The sequence below is a fragment of the Miniopterus schreibersii genome (assembly GCF_964146895.1).
Source record: "Miniopterus schreibersii genome assembly, chromosome: 11".
NCBI classification, from domain to species: Eukaryota; Metazoa; Chordata; class Mammalia; order Chiroptera; family Miniopteridae; genus Miniopterus; species Miniopterus schreibersii.
The window spans coordinates 47,512,699-47,529,645 of NC_138111.1; the positions used below are offsets into that span (position 1 = coordinate 47,512,699).

Genomic DNA, 16,947 nt, shown 5'->3' on the forward strand with positions numbered 1-16,947 from the left:
ACAAAAGACTGGAAGTGTATCCAACTGATATTATAATATGATTTTCAACATTAAGGTCTGAATCTATCATGTTAGGTTCTCCTACAGTAGAAAGGCTATGAGAGTAAATATAATGATGCATAATTTATAAATTGGAATTCTCCTCTTCCTCTCTTCTTTTTGTTCTCATACTTCTTGCTCTTCTCAAGAATAAAAAAAACATATAATGTTTAAAAGGAACTCTATGTTGAAAAGTAGACAAAACAAGAGTCATCCATCCCCTTGGTATTGATGAATTCAATTTTAAAGGCTAACACTATTCTGAAGAGGCCCTGATCCCCAGAGTTCTATCTCTGTAAGTGGCTTCTTCTTGTTAAAATGGAGATTGAAACCCTAAACTTGCAATTCCCGTTAGGTTTCAATTACCATATTTATTCACATAATCTACCTGTTATTTTTACCCTGAAATTGGGAAAAGATATTATGTAAGCATCTACCTACTGGTCTAATCATTAATTTTAGGAAGGATTACCGATATTTGAAATCAATTTTCCTGATATTTGAAGAAAAAAGTTTTATACTTTATCATAGTAAGGAGTGAATGGTATAATTAACAGTGGTTTAAACTACCCTATAGGATCTTTTCTATAGCAAAATAATCCTGTTTAATGAGACAGTATTTGTCTATAAGAAAAAAAGGAGAGAATTGACTTTTTGAAGGATTGGTTGGCAATATTTACATTTAGTACAGCAAGGTAGAAGTAGATAAGTAAATCTAATGGCTTTCTCTTCCTCTACCCTGGCCTATAGCAAGCTGAGGTGGAAGAAGCTGACTACTTGTAACATTTAATGATTTGTCCATTCATAGCAAGAAAAAGTAAGCTCACCTAATGGTAAACTCTTCTGACTTCATGGTTATTTTAAAGCATAAGATTAAGAGAGCATGTGTTCCCACCCACGAACATTAAGGAAAAAGAAAGAAAAAGATAAACTAAATTTTAGTTCAAACAATGGGTAAGGTTGGAATTAGAGGTATACATAGAAATATATGGTAATGTGTCTTAGGAAAATATAGACGTTTAATTCCAATAGACTTTTTCAGCTCTAACCTTCCACCCACAACCACTTGATTTTGTTTTCCCACACCAAGTTGTTTTGTTTTAACTGCCAGCTCCAAAAATAGCTCAGGGTGGAGGAGGAACTGGGAGAGTATAATCTCCACCACCCTCCAAGCTTCTGCAAATAATAAAATCTAAGAGAAAAGACTGTTTGTATTATACAAATGTATCTTCGTTTGAACAAGTCCTGGACTAGTTTTTAAAATTTACTTAGCTATTTTATGTGCTTGGCCTTATTTAATTTCTTAAAAAGGTCCAATAGACCTAACACAAGCCTATCAATATTTCTTTCTAACCATTCAGAAACGGCTACAAACTTTCCATGAACTCTCAGAGACATTCATGCCTTTACCCTCCTACTCTAATCTGGACCTGTTGCTGTAGATATCGATATATAACTCTTTTCTTGGAGCTTCCTTTCACCTCCTTCCTGTGTTTGGTCTCTTGTTTATTTTATCTTTGTTTTGTTTTATGTTGTTTATTGCTAAATGTTGCTTGAGCATGTCCTTCAGTTGTTTCTTATGAAAGAGTAGATAGGAAGTCATTCTTAAAGTATTTTGCCCATCTGAAATTGCCTTTATTACAGCCTCACGCTTTATGAGTAGTTTGGATGTATATGGAATTCCAAGTTGGAAATCCTCTTCTCTCTAGAAGCTTGAAGGTTTCTTGTCTTTTAGCTTCCAAGTTGTCAGTGTTGTGTTGAGAACTACAATGCCACTTTTATCTCCATTCCTCAGTATGTGACCTGTGGTCACCACTGCCCTCTCTGCTGCCTCCACTCCACTCCTTGGGTTTGCAATCTTTAACTTAGTTATTCTGTAATTTCCCCATAATGTGCATCACAGTAGGTCTTTAAAAAATCCAAATGTTGAACAGTCATTGGATCCTTTCAATCTGGAGAATCACGTCCTTCTGTTCTTGGAAAGATTTCTTTTGTTATATCTTTGCTCTTTATATTCTTTAGATTTTACGTGGTCTCCCTTTTGGAAGTCACTTTAGTCAGATATTGGATATGTGAATTAATTTTCTTATTAAAACAATATTTTCTTATGGACCATCACTTTTTGATAATTTTTCTAGATTTCCTCAACTATATCTTTCACCTCTCTTTTTGTATTTTTGTCTATCTACTATAATATTTTAAATATCCAGGATCCTTTAATTTTCTCTCATTTTTAATTCTGTGTAGTTCGTTTTTTATCTTTTATATTGAAACTGTTTCTTATCTATCTGGTCATCCTTGACTATCTGAGTGGTGCTGTAAGAGGTTCCCATGGGAAGTTCTGTGACAGTAGGTGTGTGGTTGGAGGCTTTCTGACAGAGTGATGGGTAATGAGATAATTTTACTATTGAATTATAGCCCCTACATATAGTTATATGTGGGTATTTTCTCAAGGACTGTTATATTTTTCCAAAGAATACTCCAATTTCTTCCTTGTTCTGATACGCTAGGAGTAGGGGTTGGTGTCTAGGGAAGATATTTGAGTGTCTTTTTCCAGGAGTTCTGACCAGCGCCTCATCCCCTTGATTTGAATTCCATTTCTCTAAAGTTTCATACCTCTGGCCTCCTGTGGGAAGGAGGAGAGGAGGTCTCCTAGCTATACATAAATATGGAAAGGGATTTGGTGATCTAAGCCTATTCTAGAGACTTTCAATCAATCATCTTCATTTTCAGCGTTAAGCACTTTCCTTTATACCCATATACTTGGTCAGTTCAAATCTTAAGATTTTCTAGGTTTTTCAGAGTGGTAGGAATGAACTAGTGCATGTCACAACTATTTAAGCTACTGGCGCATAGGTTTCATATTTTTCTATTTTGCTTATCCTTCCACTTCTCACCTAAAACTTTGTTGATATCTCATCATTTTTACTCCTCTTTGGATTACTATGCGTTTAAATTTTTAAACTAATATTCTAGAGATGTTTTTGAAGGAAGCAGAGATAGCCTTTAAGTTCTGTATGTCATATTTTACCTGAAGACAGTAGAATATATTTAAACACATGTTGATCATGAGATGTGTATTAATATGAGATTTAGTATTCTAATTAATGCCTAATGCCATAGTACCACCCAGACAGAAACGTTTCTTGAGATGTTAGATAGAATGTAAGATAGAATTCAATTTTTTAAAAAATATATATCTTTATTGATTTCAGAGAGAGGAAGGGAGAGAGAGAGAGAGAAACATCAATGATGAGAGAGTCATTGACCGGCTGCCTCCTGCATGCCCCCAACTGGATATCGAGCCCACAACCCGGGCATGTGCCCTGACTGGGAATCAAACCACGATCTCCTGGATCCTAGGTCGATGCTCAACCACTGAGCCACGCCCAGCCGGGCAAGAAATAATGTGGCTTATTAGCCATGTGATATTAAGGTATGAGCTGGGAATTACTTACTATGAAAATTGAGCTTCTAAGAAATGATGACTAAATTTCTACCCATTGAGATAAATGTTTTCACCATGTCATGCTATTTAATATTTCTTTTTTGAAAATGTATTTAAAATATTAATTATACTAATATGTAAATGGTGAAAGCATTTACAAGGGAATACTACAAGATGAAACTTCTAGTTTAATCTTCCTTTTTGTCATATAAGTTTTATTTATTTTCAATTAAATCAGTTTGTTTTATTTTATTGATACTTTTAAAATGATTTTTTCATATATATTAAACTTTATATTATCCTGAGGGGGAAAAAGGTGCTGTAAGCGACTTATGCATATGTATGTATAGGTGCCTATGCTGTATGTGTGATACATACACATATGTTTTGCTCCACTCTTATTTAGTATTCTGCTAAGTAAATGAGACAATAAATTTACTTTCAAATCATAGTTACAAGAATACCCCTTTGAGAGCACAGCATTATCATTTAGAAGTGGAAAACATAGCATACAATGAGTATACGGCATGCATGCTGGCCCTTATGGGTTCCTTTTGAGTGACTCTGGCTAAAATAGTGACATTAAATCAATATGGCTTTTATATTATTTTTACTAATTGTATTTCCAAAAATGTCAAACTACAAGTTAAGACTGAATTGACAAATAGTAATTTTTGCTGTTACAATAATTTTGCATTCTGGGGCTCTTTCCCTCTTGTGATTAGAAAAGACATCAGTGAAACCTAGAAAAATATCAAAGTTAGAGACAAGAGCAGACAGTGATATAAGCTCTCTGATTTCAAACTGGAAACAGAAAGGTACAAGTCCTATATATTGACTCAAACGTTCACCCACTTTTCTACTGAGACCATTCTGACGGTAATAAGAATTATTAGGCCCTGGCCAGATTGCACAGCTGGTTAGAGCATCATCCCGATACACTAAGGTTGCGGGCTTGATCCCAGGTCAGGGCACATGCAAGAATCAACCAATGAATACATCCATAAGTAGAACAACAAATGATGTTTCTCTCTCTCTTTTCCTCTCTCATTCTAAAATCAATCAATAAAAAATAAAAAGAAAAAGAATTATTAGGTTGATTCCTTTTGCTTGATAAAGTGTCAATAAATTCTTGCAGCTGCCTTGGAAAACGTTATTCTAGACCTCTCAAGTTTTGTCTGTGGTTTAATTCACTTATTCATAAACATTTATTTGGAGTCTATTATAGATAGCTCACTGGCAATACAAAGAAATCTTAGATGAGATCCCTTTCTACCATCAAAGTGTTCTCCATAATTTGGAAAGTATAGACATATAAACGCTTTATTATAATAGAGTACAGTAGGGGTTATGAGGAGTTATTTGGAGTACCATGGAACTAACTGAAGGAGAGACAAATACAAGTCATGATACCATAAGAGAACCCACCCTTTGAGGAAGCAATATGATAAATTTAGTGGCGCTAAAGCACAGGGATGCGTGGAAGCTGGAGTAGGGTAGAGAGATAAAGCCAGACATGGAGGAAGGGTTCCATTCATGAAAAGCATCAAATTCTTTGTGAAAAGCTTGTGCCCCAGCAGGAATGAGACACACAAAAACCTGCATTTTAGAATCATTATCCTGGCAGTATAAAAATTATAGATAGGATTCAAGTCTTTGTTCCATAGAGACAAATCTATCCAAGCCAAACAAAGAGAACCTATCACACAAACACAGATGATCCTTTTTATAGAAAACCTAAAGAGACAGTATTTTCTGGGTAAGCCATTGCACTCTTACTGACCTCTAGCTAAAATTTCTTACCCAGAGTCATGTAAATGAAGGTTAATTAAAATCACAAAAATGAAAAACAACATCATTTAAAAATAAAGAATTTTAAAAAAATCTACTTGGGGAAAACACATGTAACAACTTAGTAAATAAAAAGGCAAGGTTACAAGATGGTACCTCTTAATATTTTTAAGCATTTTTGATGCCTAATTATCTTATGTTTAGCTAACAAAGCTATAATCCATGATGGATTGTCGAGTGACCAGTTTTCCTTCCAATACTTAGTAAAAATTCATTCTAGAGTCTCCAATCTGGCAATTCTATGGAAAGGGAAAGGCATAAACCTTGCACCTATTATATCATTGGCCTTTGTTTTTGTTTTTCTTTTAATCCCCAACTAAGAATATGTTTATTGATTTTAGAGAAAGAGGAAGGGGGTAGAGAGAGAGAAACAGACGTGATAGAAACATCGGCTGGTTGTCTCTCATGCTCACCCAGAAAAGGGATCTAACCCAAATCCTAGGTATGTGCCCTGACCAACAACTGAACCCACAACCTTTTGTTGTACAAGACAATGTTCCAATTAACTGAGCCCCTCAGTCATGGCTAGTCTCTGGTTTTGAAGGGAGAGGAAGCATAAATAAATCAAATAGTGAAATTCTGAGTTAAAAATATTCCAACCACTATTTAATATTATTTTTTGGAATCTTGAAAAGATTATTAACTAGCCTCATTAATCATATACTGGGAATTGCTGGTTATGTAATTTCAGAAAACACTATATTATTATAACATTTTAAAACTATGTAAAGTCTTATTTTCCCCCTCTCTTTTACCCTAATACTAATGAAGTAAGTATCATGTCAGGCAAAATACAAAAACAATTTTCCTTAAGATAAATTTTATGACATTGTGCTTAAAGGGAAAAATCTTACATTACATAATTATAATTAAAGGAGGAAACAAAGTAGTCCTTGGTATACCGCCTTAAGAAAAAAACATCTATTTTTAAAGATAAAATACCAAAACACCAAAACCCATGAAATCAAGCTGTGTGCATAAATTTAGTAGACCTCTCTATAAAACTACAAATAAATTTCTCATTAACTTAAATCACTTTGGAATTATTTTCCATTGTCCTCAATATGTTGTTTGACATCTACAAAACACTAATTATATGTACCATATCAAAACCACAACAAAAGAGTATCAGGAATATCATCTGCCTAAGAAATGAGAAAATTGAGAATTAATAAAAATTGACTTGTCCTAAGTCATACAAAGGCTGAACTTAAGCCCAATAGAATTGAATTATTGTACTGCATAACTTTTACAGACCTAACATTGATATCTAACAATCCACAAATTTCAGTGATAACTTTTAATTTATAACTGGAAGGTGGACATAGTTTATGAAGACCAGTCAGTTGGCATGGAGAAAAACGGGAATAATTTGTAAAAATTTGTATGAGTGCTTAGAAATAAAAACAAGTTGATGATTTGGATTAGAGTTGATAAAATTTAGATACAGTAGGTATTTTTCTTTCCATTGATAAAACTGGAGGATTTCATTCTGTAATGTGTGTGTCAATTTTGAAATGCTCTATCCCAAATCTAGGCATAAAGCTTTTTTTTTTCCTTCTTGCATAAAGGATGCAAGGAAAGATTGCAAACATAGTAGGTAATAAACTATAATTTATGGCAACCTTTAGAAATTCTCTCTAGATTCTGGCTAGCCTTCTTTCAAGGAGTTGTGAAAATTTATGTTTAAGTGGGGCCAGTGTGGAGGGATCTTGGGGGTAATTTTTGCTCCTTATATCCCTTGGGCCTTCGTCTAAGAAGATTTGGAGTTACAGATGTGTCCTGAAATCGACCAGCCATTAGGAAGATGAAAGCTGTTAGGAATTGCCTCGGGGAAAACTCCAGTTATCAATGTTTAGAAAAACATTCAAGATTTTCACAATCCCTTTTAAAAGAGCCATGACTTCTGAAAAGAGGTCGAAATATGAATAAATGAAATATATGATTGATGTAGTTCCTACAGCGATGGTAGAAAGTAACTGATTCAATATAACTTTGACCAATATACCCCAGGCATAAAAGAAAGAAACAGATAGAAATCAGATCATGGACAAAGTCAGAATTTTAATAAAAATAGAGCAAAACTGTCCACACCTATCTTTGAGTTCTGATGCACACTGACGTGCCATAGGATAATCCTTGTGTATTCCTCAGGATTTAGTCTTTAATCTGCTCCCACTTGCTCTGTGCCTTGTGAGCTCAACATTTATGGAAGTCATCAACTTGGCTCTCATGACTTGTAACTTCTTATTGGTTGAGGCTATGTGAGGCACTAGCAGAGCCTTAGAAGTTAAAAGAAATGAGGAATTATGGTATTTATTTCCCTCCTTCTCTGCTTTTCTTTACTTAGGATCAGGTTCTTGTTGGGTTCTGATAACCCAAGCCTATGCATGGAAGTAGCTCCCAACTTCAGTTTCCTCAGAATGCTTCAGTCTTTTAGTCTTTTAACCCTGTCCATCCCTATGTGAATAGTCACTTTATTAAACTCTTCAACCCTTGTTAAGAGTTCTGTCAGTTTCTGACATGGTCCTGATTGACACACATACATTGGATTGTCACTTGATCACTGTTACATGTGAGGAGGGTTAGTGGTCGGCTGAAAATGTCATGCATTCATTATATGACAGACAGAAAGGGTGTTCCCCAAGAAGACAATATAAAAAAAACATTTCAGTGGTTTTTGTTGATTATTTTGGTGTGGAAAAAAATCTTCCTTGAATTAAGGTTGACAGGTAGTATGTTCATAATTCAGATTGTCCTAGTTATGAATTGCTATAAAGTGTGTATCCCGGTTACCTTAGAGATTGCTTCTCTTAAGTAGAAAGTGGTGATTAGGGTCTGCAGGGGCATTCAGAAATAGTACCTGTTTTTGAGTTTCAGGAAGACATGAAGGTGGGGAGTTTTTCAGGGATCACTAGATGTGGCTGTTCCAATGTTACATGATCTCACATGTCTCAATACACTGTTCCTTTGGGGAATAACTTATAATTTGCCTATTGTTTTCACATCCTGGAAGACTTGTAAGCCTGGAGCTTTTGGTTTAAATATTATAGAATTAAGTGCTGATGTGAGAAAACAGACCTATGCATTAATAGATGGTAAAATGGTATTAACTGCAGCATGTAATTACATAGTATATAATCACCTCTGTGGTTGTTACAGGCCAAACAATAGTAGGCAAATGCAGTGTGCATGAAGAACAACTGTTATTCAAAGTCCTGAAACTCAGTGCTCTCAGCAAGGAAAGAGGTTCACATGCTAGTCTTTCTCATAGGAACTGAGAATACATTCCTATACCCTGAGATTCAGCCTCTTGTAATGGAAATGCTATAAACATGGTGCTTTCACAGATCTAGTCTAGTGATAACTCTACAGCTATTTTACATTTTCTTTAGTAAGACCAAAACTAACATGTTTTTTTCTCTAATGTGATTTTAAATTCTTGTTCAAAGTTGGGATTTCAGGATTGTCCCTGATAATTTTATTATACGATGATACCTGTTTGGCAGACAGATGTTAGGTGGTTCCCAGGGTCCCCTGCTCCTGGTGCCTATGTTCGTGTATAATCATGTCCCCTTGAGTTTGGACAGGACCTATGAAGTGATTCTAACCCATAGCATTTGGCAAAGGTGATAGGATTTCACTCCCCTGGTTATGCGATATTACATAAGACTCTATCTTGCTATCAGATTAGTGCTAAAGGCTTATTTCTTCCTTGCTGGCTTTAAAAAAGTAAGGTGCTATGTTGTAAGAGGGCTTATGGAGAGGACCATGAGGCAATGAACTTCAGGCAGCCTCTAGGAACAGAGAGAAATGCAGTAAGAGCCAAAATGCAGTAAGAAGCTGGAGCCCTTGCTCTCAATGGTCATGAGATAATGAATTCTACCAACAACCTTAGTGAACTTGGAACTGGGTCCATCACCCGTTGAGCCTCCAGATGAGAACTGAGCCCTGGCTGACATACCGATTACATCTTTGCTGAAGATCCAGTTAAGTCATGCCTATAGCTACCCATAGAGGCTGTGAGGTAATACATTTTTGTTGTTTCAGCCACTGAGTTTGTGTAATTTGTTACACAGCACAGAAAACTGATACACTTGCCCAGTACATACTGAGTGAGTACCATGGGTCACGTATTATTCACAGTATTTGAGATGACTACAAAAGAGATAAACCCATGCACTCAAGGAAGTTATGTTAGCTGATTTCTAATATGTGTGGCTAAAAACAGCAAACAAGGTAAGATGATGTCCTTTCACACACAGATATGGGTAAACTATTTACAACGTCAAGTGACTATTTTACTTTAAGCTGGTATTAGAACAAAGCAGATTTACACCCTAGTATTGAAATTTTTGCTAAGCTCCATCAATCAAAGTTTGATGTCGTATGTATGCATTTTTGTCATTCTGCATCCAGGATAAGAAATCACCACTATCTGCCTGCCATATGAGTGTTTTTATCTTTGCCATTGCATCCTGTATCATCAGATAGAAGAGTAAAACTTCACAAAATTTTACAAAACTCAACAGTGCTAAAAGAAAATCTGTGACTTGCTTTTGCTATGCTCACCTTCTCTGTGTGGTTCTAATTTTAGTGTACATGCTGTTGAATGAGCAATGCGACTTGTCTTTGCATTCCCTGTCTGCTATCCTACATTGCCAAACATCTACTATATAAAATCTCTATCAGAGAGTTGGTCACTATCTTAGATGACGTTTTCAGTAAAGTTTTCTGTCTGAATTTCTTGAATGAAACAAACCCAACAAATCACACTAACAGAGGCAGAAAGGATGTAAGATAAAGCATGGGATGAAGAGACGCAGTTGTGCACCAGGTTCCCAAGATGATCCTCAAGTACAAGCGGTGGCACCTGGTCACCTAACCCTCTACCCTAGACCCAGTTAAATACAGCACATCTCGGGAAACCTGGAAGGCGCAAGCGAGCGGTTGGCCATAAGATCCCTGTTTACCTGCTTCGGTGCATTGACCCCAACCACTGAGGGCTCATCAAAGATCCTGCCTTGACTCTTTGGACCTAAGCAAGATCAGCAAATGTCTATCCCAATGTCAGACCCACTCTCCAGACCTCACTCGTAGAAGCTGTGATTGGAATTGAGCCCCTCTTCTTCTGGTATTGAGTTTTCAAAATTGATGGACTTAGGAAAGAAAATCTTATCCAGAAAGGAAAATAGGATCAAACATTTCCATGACTATACATATTATTGTTTAAATATAACTTCTATTAATCTTTTAAAAAGGAGGAATTCAGATAGAGCTGATACTAATTTAAAAAACACAATGCAATGATATTTGAACACTCGGCCAGTTCTGTTTGTTTTCAATTTCTGAGGCTTTAGAGACTTCACATAAAAGTAACAAAAGAGCAGCTAAATTCTGATGCATTGTGAAAAGCTTCTGCAGCAATAATTAATATATGGGGCCACTGACACTTGAATTAATCTTGGAAACGACTCTCAAGGTGATGGGGACAATATGTGCGGCACAGATAACCCACAGTGCTGTACCATCATTGTTGTGTTCTGTCATTGATCATTGATGATAGCAAAGAAGTGATCACTCACAAGACAGGCTGATAATAATAGTCTTCAAATATGGAGGGACCCTTACTCACTTCTATGTTTGGTAACAGCCCATGTTTAATGAATAATTTTTTCCCCTGCCCTAAAGGGCACAAGCAACAAGCCTTCTTTTTTCTTTACCCTGCTACACTGTAGGCAGCATTGGAACCAGTTAACTCATCCTGTACTAGCCCACTTGAATACTAATTTTTTTACAAATGTAAGTATGAAGTTCTAAGAGTTTAGAAAATCCAAGTATTAACACTATTGCACTGTTAGAAATACATGGCCACTGTAGATAGGACCAACTCTACCCTGAGCCAGATACCCAAAACTGACACCCAAATCAGGGACTACTCTGGTGTAACAGGCACCGGGAGGTGTCTACTATGCTTTTTCTTAGTGGTGGTGAAGGGACTGTTGCCAGCATTAGGTCATTACTGGGGTCCTATTGATTGAACTCTTCCTTTCCTTCACAAAAGGGCATGATAGGTACTCCAGTGCTCTGAATGTGTCAATGGAGAAGCCAGGTTTCCTAGGTAACACGAATCCTTGTTAGGTGCATCTTGTAGTTTAACCAGCCTCACTGTGAGATTGCACTCAGTGTTTCCTAACTCTTTAACTCTTCTTGGCTGCTCCACTTTTGCCTTGTTGGTGCCTTCTGATCCTCATAATAAGTAGTTGTAGATAATGAACTTTTTTTATAGCAAGTAAGTTGTAAGCTCTCTGTAAGACTCACAGGGGAACAATAATTCTCTTTGGAAACACAGAGGTAGCCATGAAAAATAAACAACTGTTTGGTCCATTGCTATTACCTCATTTCTTTCTGGAAGCATTTATTTGGGTTTCATGAGTGAAGCTGATATTGTAAATAAAACTTCCCCATGATCCCAAGATAACACTAAGCTCTCACAATCTATGCAAATGTGCTTATGTTGCACAATTTAGATTCCTTCTTTTCTGCAAGACCCCAAATGTTTCTCAATAATAACATCCCTGTTTCTAATCATGCCCTGAAAAATACCATCCAGTGGCTCACCTTTTCCCTCTGAACTTTTCTATGCTTTAAATCCAGCGTTTCAAAAGTATAAAGTATACCTACATGATTACTTAGAATGAGTAAGATCATAATAAACTCAAAAGAAAGCATTATGCTCTTCCAGAAATGCCTTCCCAGGAATACTCCCGAGGAAATAAGCGTGTTTATCTATGGTGATAACAATACCGCTGCCTAGCAATCAAGTTAACTTCTCTGTCATCTTTATCAAGCAGTATGTTTAGAGTGGAGACAATCTGAGGAAAGAGAAATCTATATCCTGGTATCAGCACAATGAACGTGTATTTCTAAACACTGCCAGCCTCCTGTTTATGAAGCGAGATGACGACTACTTAAAACACAGTGTTTAGACAGGCATAGATTATTTAACATTTAGAGAGGTCATAACACATTTAAGGCTCAATCATTTCAACTTTTCTCCAAAATCACTTTTCAAACATTTACTTATTCTAAAAAACATATGGAAGATATAATACTTTATCGAAAGGGAAAGAGATATTGTTATAGTCTGTATGTATATGTGTGTGTTTGTATGTACGTGTATGAGTATGTGTGTGAAGGAGCTGAAAGAAAATTATTTTTTGGTTGTGTTCAATAGTCTATTTAGGATAAATTGTCTAGAAAAACAGGTTTATTTTAATGAAGTTAATTAGAAACATAATTATTTTTTAAATTAAAAATTAACCAATCATGTAGGAACCTCATTTTAATTTTTTCTAACAGTTTGTTTTTTCCTTATAGACCAAGAGGCTGGTATCTCAGAGGGAATGTTCAATGTGCACTTGGATATAATAATTATCCCCTTTCCTGACTTCAGCAAGTATCCTTACACCAACTCAGACGAACCTCAGCTTTGACAGCAGCCTTAGAAAAATAGGAACATAGAGAAAAGAGGATCTTTGGCTTTTTGTTAAGGAGGAGAATTACAATAAGTAGAGAGGAATATAGGACGAGGGACTTGTCTACTAAATTATCATAGAAATGCAGATGAATTAGATCTTAAAGGCACATGCAAGAGGGCTTGAGGCTGACTCTGCTGTCAACTGGCCAAGTAGGAAAGAGTTGTAGATTTTTTTTCTTTGAGTACTTTCCAATACTTTCCCACAGAGCTTGTCCAAGGCACAACAGTGAGTTAGTGCGAGTCTTACTACTCACCCTTTCAGCAGTCCTCGTCCACCTTGGCAACTAGCAATCACTTTTGCCCCCCTCCTCTTTTCCATCAAAGATTTTGTCTACACCAATGTGGATAAAGTCACTGTGACAATATTTCTATAAACATTTGTATTAAAATATTGTATTTCACTAAGGAAGGTAGCAGGACATTTTGTAATGCACGTGAGCTGTGGAAAGAGTTCTGGGTCCCAATTCCATCTCCTTTCCTTTTCTATCTAGGTGATCTCAGTCATGTTACTCGTCCTTTCTGAGAATCATCTGGAAATAGGGGCAATTAGATAGTCTTTACAATATTGATTTGAAAATTATATAAGAAAATGTATGTAACACCACCCAGCTTAGTGCTACTAAAATAGAGGAGAGGGCCCTAGCCTTATTCCATTAGAGGGATGTGAGGCACCAGAAGGCAGGCAGAGATTTTCATGATGCTGAACAACTTTTCTTGCACTCCAGATATAGGGCCGTGAAGGTGATGACAAAAGCTTTTAAAATGGTAAGTTGACTCATCCCCAAAATAATTTTTGAATGATGAAGTTGAGATACAAGTACAAACATCAGCAGCAATCCTTGCAGATTCATTTGTGTGGCTCCTGGGATTTCAGATGGAAACCTCTAGGGAGCTAGATCCCCAGTCTCACCAGTTATGCCATTCACTAGTGCAAGTTCCAAATACTTTCAGATTGATAGCCTGTTCAAATGCCACAGCAATCCTGTGCCTAGGCTGTATTCTCCTCCCTTGAAAATGAAACCATGGAGGTCCAGGGTGAGTAGGTGGATCTCAAGGGTGATGTGGGGATTTCACCCAGTATTTTGGAGTCAGAGTGAAGGGACACTCTCTACTCTCCCACCATTGAACTCTGCTCTATACTTATGAAAAATAATAGATGGTGGACTATTAGTGATAGCTTTTTGAATGATGAACCATAAATAACCAAAATCTTTTCCCCAAGGTATGTCAATTGTTGAGAGGAAAGAGACCTTTTATTGTGGTGATGACTGATTAACTGATAATAGCCACCAGAAAGACAATAAACAGCAACAACCATAAACCTAAAGCCACAGTTCTCAAGTTCTGCTAAAAATAAATTTTTAAGTATTTGTATCTTTATGCCAATAAAAGGAAAGTTACCTTGCTGAATGAATCTTTATCATTTATGCTTTGGGATAAAAAACTATCAGTTCTCCAAGGTTCCTTGGTAAATCTGTACATTGCATTGACATTAGCACCGTTATTAACCTCTCCTTTGCCTGCAAATAGCAATTACAGAATAACTACAGGATAAATCGAGGGCTTTGTGTCCCTGAATGCAGGAGTAATTCAACTGTTCTGACTGTAAATTTGAATTGTTTAACATAGGCTTTATGTGCACTAGATTAGAAGCGCATTTTAATGATTTATTCCACCTCTAAATGCATGCTTTCCCCTTTTTTAGAAGTCAAGTGATTTCAAGCGTAGAGAAGGCTTAGAACACTTGTAAAGAAACTTGAAGCAAACCAAGACGCCCTTTTTTCATCTAAGCATGGCCTATCCTGGCATAAAGCAAGATTCTCAGAACATCAGATAATTATACAAGGACATGATTTTTTTCTTTTTCAGTGAAACAGGTAAACACATGCAATGCTTCTATTTTTTAAACCATTCAAGTCCTAGTTTTAACCAACTAAACTGGCAAATAAGTGAAGTAGCGAAATTGAAAATACTTTCGCCATCTGCCCTCTACCACTCACTCTTTTCCTTCTCTATTCTTAATTTGTTTTACCTGTATTTCCTTTCTTGCAAATGTTGGTAATGAAGCATATATATCTGTTTACGCTCTTTATTCTTATGGCGATCTGCTTTCTTCCTCTGTATTATTTTCAATTCTACCGTTACTCCTTTGCTTTCCTTGTGACCATTATTCTACCTGTTCTCTTTCTTACCCCGTTAAGTGAGGGCCCCCCTCCATCGTCCCAACCCATCCCATTCCAGCGCTGGGGGGGGGATCTGGCATCGCCCAGACTCTCAGGGCCTGGCACGGTTCCACATGGGGCAGGTTTGGGGGATAAAATCAACCTCTCGCTCACCTATGCTACCGAGGTAAGAACAAGACAACTATAGCAATACATGCTTCATAAAAAATTACCTTGTAAAAATCTACTCTATGGATTCAAAATCACACTCGACCATAAAAACATGCCCATGTCTTTGAGCTTGAAATTTTACTCCATCGGTAGTGTCTTTATGTTTATCTACCATGTATAGAAAATTCATGTAGGTTTTTAAAGCTTCTGAATAATCTGAAAGTGTTATAAGTTCTCTTTTATTCTTCATGCTCCACAATAAAATTGTTAACAATTTTCTCAGAGGCTACACCTTATAGTAGTAAAGAAATACTATTAAGTAATAAAACAAAGAAAATATGAAAGATTAAGCAACAAAAACCCAAGCATGCTTTAAAATCTTACCTGTTCTTTAGATCCCACAGTTGTTCACCACACGTCTCCCTAAACAAAGAAGAAATGTGACAATAGTTAAAAAGTAGTGAAAATGATGCTATTAAAATATTGCTCTTTTAGTGATGCATGTTTATATTACTCAGCTAGTGGAAAATGTCAAATTCCAAAGAGAAGTGAAATTAATTGTATTTTGGCATTTCCTTTCATAATGATTGTTGTAAAAAGCAACTTAAAATGTTTCTTTAAAATCAAAAGAAGCAAAACATGCTATAATTATTCTGGGAAGAAAAATGACAGTTTAGAATATTAATTCAATATACTTCATAATCAAAAGTATTTATAATCTGAAATAAATAATATATAATCATAAAAATTAAATTTAAAAAATTCTGTTGGAAAAGTCTTTGAACAATTCTTACAATATGATATATTCCCTACATTGTAAGGAATTCCTTACACTATTAAGATTTAGTTCTTTGGTAACACACACAAAGCCCATTCAGTTGCTTTAACTAACATCATTGGGTCTCTAGCAAAACACAATCTCCCAAACCAAGATGGAAATATTAAAAAATAGAGAGACAAATCTGGATCTCAAAATTGGATGGAGGTAAAGGCTTATTAAGATTTTAATTTAAAAATAGAAGTTTATTATTAATATATTTTTATTAAAGTAAAAAAAGATACAAGTCCATGAAAATGTTGTAGTGTTTCAGAAGTTTCACAAGACATTCCAAGAACTGGACAATCATGCTGGTATTTTACCAATGATTTGCATTACACTTGCTCTCCAGTTTTTTCTGTGTGTTTTTTTTTTTCTTTTTGTAAGAATGAAACTAAAGAAATCAATTTAAATTCTCTGTGAGTAGTTGAAGGAAAGGGAAGTATTAATACATTTCTGTAAATTTCTAGAAAATGCCAACTGATTTTAAGAGACATAAAGCAGATCTGTGGTTATCTGTAGATGTGGGTGGGGAAGGGAGGAGGGAGATATGAAAAAGGCCATAATCAAGTTTTGGAGTTGATGGATATGTTTGTTATTTTGATTGTGGTGTTGGCTTTACAGGTATTTACATATGTCACAACAATCGAATCGTATGCATTAACATGCACAGAATATGTAACTATACCTTAATAAAGTTCTAAAAAAGAAGTGAAAGCTTGTGACACATATATTTATTGCAGGATATAAAATGCATGGTTTACCCATTGGAAAGTCAATGGAGGTTGTTACTGTTGCAATTTTTGTTTTAAAAAATTATCTGGATGCTGTGTGATGCCCAGGTTGGGGAGAAGGTGGTTGGAAGCGGAGAGAAAATTCTGCAGGGAGGCGAGGGCTGCCACATGGGCAGGGGAGGAAA

At 36.0% G+C, this 16,947-nt stretch overlaps 1 protein-coding gene across 1 annotated transcript in view; it reads right to left on the minus strand.

Annotated features, from left to right (window-relative positions):
- PTPRD (protein tyrosine phosphatase receptor type D) overlaps positions 1–16,947 on the minus strand; it is a 1,875,931-nt gene that overhangs the window by 582,818 nt on the left and 1,276,166 nt on the right. Inside the window, exon 9 of the mRNA XM_081152197.1 lies at positions 15,596–15,634. The gene's annotated coding sequence lies outside the window, so the exon portion shown is untranslated. The remainder of the gene's footprint in view (positions 1–15,595; positions 15,635–16,947) is intronic.